Here is an 11,571-nt window from a genome sequence, read left to right as displayed (position 1 = left end):
GCCTCTCGAGAGAGTTTATCATCGAAGACCAAACAAAAGCCAGATTAAAAACCTTAGCACTAGAAACTTTGAGCCGAGTAAGTATCCAAACATCTTCAATATTATAGCGCAAGGGTGGGGAATAATCCGCCCCCAAGATCACTCACCATATATCTCCCAAGATAACTACTCAATTGTGAAGTAATTCACTTTGAGTTAATTTCTAGCAAAAGGTAAAAAAAGGGGCTCCCCCTAGGGGGTGACATGGCTGTTTGAGCTGATGGAGTATCGAGACTAGTGGGATATTATATTGTTGATGACCCTTGAATAAAGAGTCTATTTGATGTATCTTACTTGTTATCTAAACTTGTGAAAGCATCAGGGATTTGAACACATCCTCATAGAAAATGCACTATTTGTCTAGCACAGGTAAAATTTATTATCTCTTTTGTGTGTCGTGTTCCCAATTCATTTTTCAAAAAATCATCCATAAAAAACACAAGTGTTAAAAAATCCTAAAATGATAGAAACAAAGGAATCAGGACAACTTAGCGCATAGGAACAATTTCCTAGCACGTATCAACCATTTTGTAGCACATCTCAATCAAGACATACCGCTCTCAGCCTTCACATTAGCACATAACCAGTTTTAGACTAAGTAAACTTTAAATAGCACTTTGCAATACTAGCCTAGTGCATTTAACTATCAGCTTAGCATGTAAGAGGCATATCTTAGCGCTTTCAGCTCAAACACTACCATTTTTAGCTCAAACACTAGCGCTTTAAAGGGACAAATTAGCATGTAACCTTTCCAATCAAAATAGTTTCAAGCAATTAGAGTTAGCACATAGAAGAGGTATCTTAGCGCATAGAGAACCTTTTGTGGCTCATCCAGATCATTTGTTAGCGCATACAGTCCCTGTCTTAGTGCGTGGTAAAAAACCAGAAAAAATAGAGAGCAAACTAGGCATTTCAGGAAAATTTTATCACCAGTTGTGAGTACCCTTTTTGGTCCTTTGTCAAACCCAGCAATCAAAGTTCAAATCCGATTATCAGGGAAAACAATTTCTAAATCAACAAGGCATCCTTATAACAAAATTTTTCAAATCCTAAACTAGCTGGAGATAAGACTTCATCCAACCAAAATCAGGTAGTATCATAACATTGATCAAAGTTTCACCATCTAATGGATTCTATGAAAAATAAATACCTAGTTAAATTCTTAAGTTGTCAAATCAAGTTTCCATATTGGGAGACTTTATCCATATCATTTGACACCCTTTGTCGTGAACGTGAATCTAAACCTCTACTTGATAAAGTAAAATTAAGTATTCAAATGAAGTATCAAAATCCAAACATCAATGTTAACCTTTAATCATTCGTGTGTTAGGTCCCGATGACAACTGAGAGGGGGGGGGGTGAATCAGTTGTCTTAATAATATTAACCAAAAATAATTTAACCAAATTACTGCTTAATACCGGTGAGACAGTCAATTATATCGGTGGACAGATTTAACTGATAAATGCAATACCAGTAAAGATTAATGCATGAAATTAAAAGACAAAGTCATCCACAAAACATAACACAAATATTTGTACATGGAAACCCTGTAAGGGGAAAAACCACGTTGGGAAATCTTACCCACAATCAGATGATACTACTGCAAATAGTAAGTGTACATGAATGGGATCTACACATGCAGAAAGGCCAAGCACCTAGAGCTAACTGCTCAAACACATAGGGGAAGTTACACTAACTTACAGTTGGATGATTAAATCCAATAATAATGTATTGCACAAAATAGCATCTCCATATGCTGGATTCAGTACTGATGTAGTTCTGATATGCTTTCACAAAAACCTAGCTTTATCTTCAAATGATGTTTATGTGTGTAGCTCTGCTTAATCTCACATATACCTTCGCACAAAACCTTTTCACATTCCTACAACAATCTTACAATTAAGATCTTACATTTATACCATACCCTAAGACCAATTTTAGTAGGTCGGCTCTACAAGATATTACAATAAAATCATTTTACAAACAATACAATATCTGATGCAATAACCGATTGAATATGTCGGCTTAATGCATTTACAACATTAATAAATCATCTTCATAACTTTCCATGTTGATTTGGAAAGGTTAAGCCTGCCGGTGAAACCCTGGACCTATTTGCCGGTAAGAGCAAATATGCTAATATGAATAAACTGATAAACAACTTTCCAACATGTGATGTCCAAACAATGTCTTCAACATTACCAAGTATCTTTCATGCCATTCCAAGTGCCGATGATCATTATTTCCTGTTGGTGAGCCATGTACCAGTGACTGTGCAAGAATTACTTGCTTGCCGGTGAATGATGCTGGATCTCTAGAGTGCTAGAGTTTTAGTAGGTGTTGACATCAATGACAAAACCATACCAAAATACCAACAATCTCCCCCTTTAGCATTGATTGCAACACAAGATGGAAAAACCATCAAAGTGCTAAAAATAGAAATGCCAAATATAAAAACCAATAATCTTCCCAAAGTAACAATCTCTCCCCCTGAGAGTAACATGAGTTTCTTTATGTTTTTCTGTACCAATATTTTCAAAAGATAATGTGTTTTTCCAATAGATATCTCTCCCCCTTTGACATCAAATGCCAAAGTTACAAAACCAAGTCCATATACAAAATACCAAACAATTTCAATATACCAACTACTCCCCCTAAGAAGTAGCTTCCTCATCAAAGCCGAAGTGAAAGATTTCTTCTCTTTGTTCTGCCAGTTGATGACAATCATTAACTATCTAAGTGTTTACTAGTGGGGGTATGACCCCAAGCTGATCTCTTAGATACTCAAAAGTCTCCTTAGGTAGAGGTTTAGTGAAAATATCTGCAATCTACTCTTTAGTATTGACATAAACCATTTTGACTATTTTTGCTTCAACATTTTCTTTGAGAAAGTTCAATTTGATAGAAACATGTTTAGTTTTAGAATGTTGTACCAGATTCTTTGATATGTCAATTGCTGTAGTGTTATAATAGTAGATAGTTATAGGCTCTTTGCAATTTATCTTTATGTCTTGTAACATTTGTTTAAGTCATAGTACATGTGTATAATATTCTGATTCTACTATTGATAAAGATGTGCAACTCTTTTTCTTACTTAACCAAGAAATTAATCTTCTTCCAAGGAAAAATGCTACACTGGTGGTGCTTTTCATGTCATCTACATCTCCTGCCCAATTTGCATCTGTGTATGCACATAATTCAAAGTTTTTATCTCTAGGATACTATAAGCCACGATTTGTAGTGCCTTGTAAGTATCGAAAAATCTTTTTTACTGCTGATTCATGATTTTCTCTAGGATTACTTTAAAATCTTGAAACAATACATACTGCATTCATAATATCTGGTCTTGTTTGTGTTAAATAAAGTAAACCTCCTATCATAGATTTGTACCTGGTTGTATTAATAGGTGTTGATTCATCTCTTAGTGATAATTTGTCATTTGTAGTCATAGGTGTACTTATCGGTTTATTGTTCTCCATCCCAAATTTCTTTAGGAGCTCTTTTAAGTATTTTGATTGACTCAAGAATATACCTTTGTCAGTCTGTGAGATTTGTAATCCTAAAAATAATTTTACTTCTCCAATCATAGACATTTCAAATTCTTGCTACATTTGGATAGAGAAATCATTACATAACTCATCTTCTCCTCCAAATATTATATCATCAACAAAAACTTCTATAACCAAGATGTCACCATTAGTTATTTTATAGTATAGATTACTGTCTACATTTCCTTTAGAAAAACCAATCTTCAAAAGATACTTATCTAATCTTGCATACCAAGCTCTTGGAGCTTGCTTCAACCCATATAAAGCTTTCCTTAACCTGCAAACCTTATTTTTGTTTTCTGTCAAAGAAAATCCATTAGGTTGTTCAATGTAAACTTCTTCTTCAAGAATTCCATTAAAAAATGCACATTTAATATCCATGTGATATACTTTATAGTTCTTATGAGCTACAAAAGCCAAGAATAATCTAACTACCTCAATTCTAGCTACTAGTGAAAAGGTTTCATTGTAATCAATTCCTTCTTTCTAAGAATATCCCTTACACACTAGTCTTGCTTTGTTTCTGATTACTTCACCATTTTCATTAAGTTTGTTTCTAAATACCCATTTGGTTCCAATAATATTTTTATCTTTAGGCCGGGGAACTAATGTCCATGTGTCATTCTTTTCAATCTGTTCTATTTCTTCTTCCATAGCTTTAATCCAAAAATTTTCTTGACATGCCTCATTAATTGATGATGGTTCAATTTGAGAAATAAGACATACCTCTTCATTTGCCAATCTTCCTCTTGTCATAACTCCTCTATATTTGTTTCCTATTATCTAATCTTTAGAATGATTCAATCTTACATATCGGGGTGTCTTTTTTTGTTGTTGTTCCTCAGTTACTGTGGAATTTTCAAATGATACCGGTGTAATAGGATCTTCATTCTGTACCGATGGATTCAATGTGGGTTCATTTGTCAGAATTTCAGTTGCCGATTCATAATCCATGTACCTTGAAGTTCCTCTGAATTGTTCATCAATATTTACATTTGTGTTTTCAACAATTTTCTGCAATCTCTTGTTAAAACATCTATATACTTTACTCTTAGATGAGTAACCTAAAAAATATTCCTTCATCACTTCTAGGATCAAATTTCCCAATGTACTGATCTCTTCTAATATAGCATTTACTTCCAAAAATTTTGAAATATTTAAGAGTAGGAGTAATACCAAACCATAGTTCATGAGGGGTCTTATCGGTATCAGCTTTGATATGAACTTTGTTGAATGTATAGACTGTTGTACTTACTACTTCTCTCCAATATACATGTGGTAGATTTGATTCAGATAACATACTTCTTGCTGCATCTAAGATAGTTCTGTTCTTTCTTTCTACAACTCCATTCTGCTGTGGTGTCTGGGGTGTTGATAGTTGTCTTCTGATTCCATTCACTTCATAGTAGGTGTTGAATTCCTTAGATGTAAACTCACCTCCTTGATCTGATCTTAAACATTTTATTTTCTTACCAGTTTCATTTTCAACCATTGCTTTGAATAATTTGAACTTTCCAAGTGCTTCTGATTTTTTTTTGAGAAAAGTAACCCAACACATTCTAGAGTAGTCATCAATGATTAGCATGAAATATCTATCACCTTGCAAACTTTTAGTTCTAGCTGGACCACATAAATTAGTATGAATTAAATCAAGAGCATTATTTGATTTTTTTGGAATACTTTTGAAACTAGCTCTAGCCTATTTTCCAAATTGACATTCCTTACATACTGTGTTGTGAGGTTTGACAATTTTAGGTAAATCTCTAACTACCTTAGTAGTACTGATTTTTACCATGCAATCAAAATTTACATGACAGAGTCTCTTATGCCATAACCAACTTTCATCAATATGAGGAATCAAGCATGTCTTTTCACTATTATTCAAATGAAAGATATTACCTTTAGTTTGATTACCGGTTGCAATTTCTAAACCAGTTCTGTTCATGATTTTGCATTTGCCATTTTTAAATTGTAACTGAAATTCTTTCTCAACTAATTGACCAACACTTAAGAGATTATGCTTTAATCCTTCAACATAGTAAACATTGTTAGTGTTATGCTTACCATTAAGAGATATTGAACCCTTACCTTTGATTGAACAAAATTTGTCATCTCCAAATCTTACTAGACCTCCATTGTACTCTTGAAAAGTTAAGAATTTACTTTTGTCACTAGTCATGTGATGTGAGCATCCAAAATCAATGATCCATTCATCCTTAGTTTCAATTCTAGCAACCAAGGCCTGTTCTATTGGTTGCTCTGCAGGTACCGGTTGATCTTCTGTTATAGCAACAAAAGCCCATCCATTGTCTATTGGATCCTCATCAGAATTATCAGTGACTCCTTCATCAGCAACATAGCAAGATTTGTCCTTATTTTTCTTGAAGTTGTATCTCTGATATTTAGGGTTAGGTTTGTATGTCCTTCTAGCTTCTTCTCTTAACCTAGCATATCTATTAGGGCATCTTGAAGCCATGTGACCAATCTTATTATAGTTAAAACATTTAAAGGGTGCTTTACCTTTATACTTACTTCCAACTGGACCTTTAGGCATTTTTCTTGCGAATAGTGCTTCAAGTTGTTAAAGTTATTCATTTTCTCTCCTGCTTTCTTCAAGTTCTCTTGCATAAAAGGCTTTCCAATCAGATTTGTCAAAAGATGGTGTAGATGATGTTGATGCCTTAAAAGCTAAATCTATTTTTATAGTAGTAGCAAGACCAAATTCCTCAATTTCAAAGGATGATAGTTTTCCAATCAATGTATCCCTAGTTACTGAAGTGTTAGGCATTGTTCTCAGTTCATTTATTGCAGTAACCTTCATTTTATATGCCGATGGAAATCCTCTCAAAAAATTTGAAACAATTTCATCTTCACTTAAGGTTCCTCCACAACATTTAATACCCAAAACAATTTCATTTACTCTTTCCATAAAAGCAGAAATTCTTTCATCTTCTTCCATTTTCAAACTTTCATACCTGACCCGGAAGCTTTCAAGTTTTGAAATCTTGATTATTAAATCTCCTTCATTCAGTGTTTCCAAGTGATCCCAAATATCTTTAGTAGTAGACCTATCTGATAATCCCATGATTTGTTGATCTGATAGAGTGCTTAAGAGTGCTTCTCTTGCTTTGCAATCATTTTCTTCATCCTTAGTCTGATTTGGTGGATTAGTTTGACTTGCAGTAGGAGCAATATATCCATTTTTTGTTACTTCCCAAATATCCTTTCCAATGCAATTCAAATGTGTCTCCATCCTGATCTTCCATATGCCATAGTTGGTTCCATCAAGTTTAGGACTGTCCTTCCTGAAATTGTTAGTAGACATTGGATCTCCTCAAGCTGCTAAACTTCTGCAAAAGAGGACTAGGCTCTGATACCAATTGTTAGGTCTCGGTGACAATTGAGAGTGGGGGGGTGAATTAGTTGTCTTAATAATATTAACCAAAAACAATTTAACCAAATTACTGCTTAATACCAGTGAGACAGTTTGTTATACCGGTGGATAGATTTCACTGATAAATGCAATACCAGTAAAGATTAATGCATGAAATTAAAAGACAAAGTCATTCACAACACATAACACAAATATTTGTACGTGGAAACCCTATAAGGGAAAAAACCATGGTGGGAAACCTTACCCACAATCAGATGATACTACTACAGATAGTAAGTGTACATGAATGGGGTCTTCTTATGCAGAAAGGCCAAGCGCCTAGACCTCACTGCTCAAACACATAAGGGAAGTCACACTGACTTACAGTTGGATGATTAAATCCAATAATAATGTACTGCACAAAATAACATCTCCATATGCTGGATTCAGTACCAGTGTAGTTCTGATATGCTTTCACAAAAACCTAGCTTTATCTTCAAATGATGTCTACGTGTGTAGCTTTGCTTAATCTCACATATACCTTGGCACAAAACCTTTTCACATTCCTACAACAATCTTACAATTAAGATCTTACATTTATACCATACCCTAAGACCAATTTTAGTAGGTCGGCTCTATAAGATATTACAATAAAATCATTTTACAAATATTACAATATCCGATGCAATAAACGATTGAATATGTCAGCTTAATGCATTTACAACATTAATAAATCATCTTCATAACTTGCCATGCTGATCTAGAAAGGTTAAGCCTATTGGTGAAACCTTGGATAACCCTGGACCTATTTGCTGGTAAGAGAAAATATGCTAATACGAATAAACTGATAAACAACTTTCCAACATGTGATGTCCAAACAATGTCTTTGACATTACCAAGTATCTTTCATGCCATTCCAAGTGTCGGTGATCATTATTTCCTGCCGGTGAGCCATGTAGCAGTGACTGTGCAAGAATTACTTGCTTGTCGGTGAATGATGCTGGATCACCAAAGTGCTAGAGTTTTAGTAGGTGTTGACATCAATGACAAAACCATACCAAAATACCAACATCATGTATGACCACTCATATTTTGATAAGAACAAATCTTCATCACAAAACTAAGTTGAAGAAGAGACAACCTAGTTCTAAGGCAATTGCGAGAAGAAATAAATTTCTCTATATTAATCATCAACTCTTTGTATCACATCATGCATTCTTGCATTGTATGTGATTATATATCCAAGGAAAAAAAACAAGTTTGAGAAGAAACCTATGAGAAGTAGATATTACATCCAAAAAGTGGCATTCAACCAACGTCTAAATCGTGGAGGAAAGATCAACCCCACTTTGTTCCCACAGATCTTTATCACCTATAACGAAGCTTGGCCTGAACCACCAGCACCACTCAGAACTTCAATCGAAAACAAAGAATTCATCCCAATAGAAATCTACTAGATTCTCATTGAAACTCGATCTCAGAAAAACAAACAAAAGGAATCACAACCAGAATCAAGTTTGGGTCGTAGATTATCCAAGCCTTTTGATGGGTATGCTAATATGGGGGAAACAAAGATTACATAAGAGCTTATCCAAGAGTGCCAAGATAATCCATCATTCCAAAAACTCATGGAATCTAGATGAAAGAGTTTTAAGAATGAGGTCTAGAAACTGTGCCTATCAAGACCAACAAAGAGAAGAAGAAACACATGACCCGAAAAACATACCCGAGCAAGACAACACCCATGAACACAACTATGCCCGCACTTGGGATAATATTAACGAAAGAGGGGAAGCTTTCCCTTAGAATACAAATGTGTCAATGGTTGCTCTTACACAATAAATTCAAATGCTGCAAAGAGAAATGCAAAACATGCAATAGCGTTCCACAATACGATACTCCTTAGATGAAATTTGTCCTTATCCTTTCGATAGAAGATTAAACATGGTATCGTTCCCTCCCAATTCAAATATACCAAAGTATGAAAAGTATGATGGTAAAAGTGATCCTCGTGATCATGTTAGGGAATTTTGTACCATGATCCTATAGTTTTCTCACGATGACACTTATTTAATGAGACTATTCCCAAGAAGTTTGGGAGGGAAACTATGGAGTGGTTGTCTAAACTCACACCTCCCAACAGATCATTTGATGAGTTGGTCAACAAATTTATCATGCAATACTCCTATAATATTAAACATGGAATCACCATGTTGGATCTGTGTAACATAAAACAAAAGAGCAATCAAACATTCAGGGTGTTTCTTCAACGTTGGAGACGCATGGTTTCAAGGTACCCTCGAGAGGTACCTGAGAAAGAAAAGATGGAAATCTTCATTGATAATCTAAATAGTGAGATGAGTTATCAACTCAAACTCCAATGCATACCATATTTTTCCAAATTGATAGAGAACTAAATCCAAGTGGAGGAAGCTTGCATCAAGAAAGGAACATTGAAGTTCTTTAAGGAAGGAACTAATTCATCAAGCACTAACCCCTTTAACAACCAAACCAACAACAAATATTTAGACAAAACCAAATTTTGGACAAGGAACAAAAATGTTGTTAATGATGGGGTAGTTGATGCTAATAGTGTGACATCCAAACAACCAGTGTTAACTTTATCAGGTAATTCTCCATCCAACAAAAATCAGAAAAGTGTTACTCAAGGCACTAACAATTATCCTCAAACTACCAATCAAGGGACTTCAGCATCAAACACCAATAAAAATAATCCCAACAACATCAACCAAGGCAATTACAATAACCAAGGCACCAACACCTACCGAGGGAATAATGTAAACTAGAGAGGCAACATCAACAACTTCCCATATAGATGCATTTATACACCATTAGGGAAGACTTTAGAATCGGCGTTTCAAGAACTCTTGGCAAACAAGATTATCACATTACCAGCCATGAACAACTTTGAACCCTAGGTTAAACCACCTTGGTGGAATGACTCACATTTTTGTGATTTTCATCGAAACAAGGGACATCACACAAAGGATTGCATGAGGCTAAAGAATATCGTTCAGGACATGATTGATAGAAGTGATTTAATAGTTTATGGTTTACAAACAAATGGTGACCATGACGCCTTTAAAAACCCTCTTCCAAATTACAATAAGGGAGGAGCTTCAACATCAAGCCATACCAGAGGAGCTCACATAAATCATTTATATAATAACACCATCAATCACATATCAATAGATGACAACCAAGTAAATGCCATAAAAAAAAAGATAAACAAGACCATGCATTGATCAATGTGACAACCAAAGCACAAAATACATCTTGAAGGGGAACACATCAACATCTATAACTATCCCCAAGACCCAATATAACTTGGTTGATCAACTATGGAGAACTCCTGCTCAAATATCTATACTAGAATTGCTCAAACTCTTGCCAAAACACAAAGATATCTTGAAACAAGAACTTATTGAAACAAACATTCCCAAGGATCTGGACATTGATCAATTCTGAGCCATGGTGGCTCATATGAAAGGGCCTCATAACCTTACTTTTTCTGAACACGATGATGTCTCCTTGAATCATCTGCACAACACTCCACTCCATATCAAAGTATTAGTCTATAAAAATTGAGTAAAAAGTGTGTTAATAGATGGAGGAGCCAGTCTCAATATTTGTACTTTAAAGCTTATCCATGAATTGGGCTTCTTTGAGCACTCTATAGATCCAAACAAAAATATCACCATCAAGGCCTATGATGATGAAGAAAGGTCTTCCAAAGGAATAGTAATACTACCTATTTAGGTAGGACCCATACAAAAAGACACCATGTGCCAAGTCTTGGACATAGACAACATACAATATTCTATTGGGTCGTCTATGGATACATGAAATGTAAGAAGTGCCTTCAACCTACCATCAGTGTATCAAGTTCTCATACAATGAAAAGGAAATCTCCATACCGACAGATAATAACCCTTTTCAGCATTGCAATACTATGGGGGCAGCTCAAGGCAGCCTGGTTCCACACAACAACGAGTCCCAAGCTTGCTTAGCATACAATCATCATCAAGAAAAAATCAAGTCTTTATCCATGGACTTCAAACAAAAGATGAAAATCAAAGATCAAGGCATGGGGGAATAGTCTTTTGAACCCTTGTGTCTATCAAAATTGCCCACATTGCCAAAATCTTATGGACAACCTTCAACATCAACACATCAAGCAACAACACCCATCACCAAGTTTGATGTTAAATTTATCCAATGAGGCACACTGGCCAATGAATCGGAAGAGAAGGACATCCTTAGTTGGTTATACAAGGATGAAGAAGAAGTCAGAGGTGCTACCATAGAGGTGGCCATATCAACACAACAATATGGAAAAGGATTCCAGACCATGCAATAGATGGGATACAACGACAAAGGACCTATCGGCAAGTGCCAAGAAGACATTACAGAACCTCTACAACTTCCTTCATAATTTGCAAGAGATTAAAAAGGATTAGGCTATGGATAAAATGTACCACCTTGACAAAAGAAAAATAAGTATTAGAAACCTCAGTGGAGGGCAAAGAAGAAATATAATGAAAATTCATATAAAGAAGCATTACACCAAGCAACAGAAAGAACAAGGC

This window comes from Cryptomeria japonica, chromosome 7 (assembly GCF_030272615.1).
Source record: "Cryptomeria japonica chromosome 7, Sugi_1.0, whole genome shotgun sequence".
In the NCBI taxonomy this organism is placed as follows: Eukaryota; Viridiplantae; Streptophyta; class Pinopsida; order Cupressales; family Cupressaceae; genus Cryptomeria; species Cryptomeria japonica.
This window is presented reverse-complemented; position numbering follows the sequence as displayed.